A 1,909-nucleotide genomic window follows, 5' to 3' on the forward strand; every position below is an offset into this window, starting at 1 on the left:
TCCGATAACAAAGAGAAAGAAGCTTTCTGAGAAACTTCTTTGTGTTCTGTGAAATCATCTCACAGGGTTACAGCTTTCCCCGCAAGAAGCCTATCGCTAAGACAGTTATGGTGGAATTGGCAAAGTGATATTTCGAAGCCCTTAGAGGGCTACGGTGAAAAAGGAAATATCCTCAGATAAAAGCTGCAAAGAAGCTTTCTGAGAAACTGCTTAGTGTTCTGTTAATTCATCTCACAGAGTTACATCTGTATTTCGTGGATTTCTTGGCTAGCTGTATTTCTGTGGAATCTGAGAACAGATATTGCGGAACCCTTTGAAGACTATAGGGCCAAAGGAAATATCCTCCGATAACAAAGAGAACGAAGCTGTCTGAGAATCTTCTTAGTGTTCTGTGAAATCATCTCACAGAGTTACAGCTTTGTCCTCAAGAAGCCTTTCCGAAAGTCAGTGTTTTTGGAATGAGCAAAGTGATATTTGGAAGCCCTTAGAGGGCTATGGTGAAAAAGGAAATATCCTCAGATAAAATCTGGAAAGAAGCTTTCTTAGAATCTGCTCTGTGACGTGTGACTTCCAGTCACAGAGTTATATCTGTATTTCGTGGATCTCTTTGCTAACCTTATTTCTGTGGAATCTAAGAACAGATATTTCGGATCCCTTTGAAGAATATAAGGCCAAAGGAAATATCCTCCCATAACAAAGAGAAAGAAGCTTTCTGAGAAACTTCTTTGTGTTCTCCGAAATCATCTCACATAATTATAGCTTTCCCCTCAAGAAACCTTTCGCTAAGACAGTTCTTGTGGAATTCGCAAAGTGATATTTGGAAACGCATAGAGGGCACTGGTGAAAAAGGAAATACCCTCAGATGAAATCTGGAAAGAAGCTTTCTGAGAAACTGCTTAGTGTTCTGTGAAATCATCTCACAGAGTTATATCTGTCTCTTATACACATCTAGATGTGTATAAGAGACAGGAGTTACATCTGTATTTCGTGTATCTCTTTGCTAGCCTTATCTCTGTGAAATCTCAGAACAGATATTTCGGATGCCTTTGAAGACTATAGGGCCAAAGGAAATATCCTCCGATAACAAAGAGAAAGAAGCATTCTGAGAAACTCCTTTGTGTTCTGTGAAATCATCTCACAGAGTTACAGCTTTCCCCTCAAGAAGTCTTTCGAATAAGACAGTTCTTGTGGAATTGGCAAAGTGATATTTGGAAGCCTATAGAGGGCTATGGTGAAAAAGGAAATATCCTCAGATGAAATCCGGAAAGAAGCTTTCTGAGAAACTGCTTTGTGCTGTGTGACTTCAATTCATCTCACAGACTTACATCTGTAATTCGTGGATCTCTTTGCTAGCCTTATTTCTGTGGAATCTGAGAACAGATATTTCGAATCCCTTTGTAGACTATAGGGACCAAGGAAATATCCACCAATAAGAAAGACAAAGAAGCTTTCTGAGAACCTTCTTTGTGTTCTGTGAAATCATCTCACAGAGTTACAGCTATTGCCTCAAGAAGCCTTTCGCTAAGACAGTTCTTGTGGAATTGGCAAAGTGATATTTGGAAGCCCATAGTGGGCTATGGTGAAAAACGAAATATCCTCAGATGAAGTCTGGAAAGAAGCTTTCTGAGAAACTGCTTAGTGTTCTGTTAATTCATCCAACAGAGTTCCATCTGTATTTCGAGGACCTCCTTGCTAGCCTTATTACTGTGGAATCTGAGAACAGATATTTCGGATACCATTGAAGACTAAAGGGTCAAAGGAAATATCCTCCGATAACAAAGAGAAAGAAGCTGTCTGAGAAACTTCTTTGTGTTCCGTGAAATCATCTCACAGAGTTACAGCTTTCCTCTCAAGAAGGCTTTCCCTAAGACATTTCTTGTGGAATTGGAAAAGTGATATTTGGAAGCCC

At 39.6% G+C, this 1,909-nt stretch overlaps 1 pseudogene; it reads left to right on the plus strand.

Moving 5' to 3' along the window:
- Window positions 1-13: 13 nt before the first annotated feature.
- LOC105550982 overlaps window positions 14-1,909 on the plus strand; it is a 3,926-nt pseudogene continuing 2,030 nt past the window's right edge.

Source organism: Mandrillus leucophaeus, unplaced genomic scaffold (assembly GCF_000951045.1).
Source record: "Mandrillus leucophaeus isolate KB7577 unplaced genomic scaffold, Mleu.le_1.0 Scaffold500, whole genome shotgun sequence".
Lineage (NCBI taxonomy): Eukaryota > Metazoa > Chordata > Mammalia > Primates > Cercopithecidae > Mandrillus > Mandrillus leucophaeus.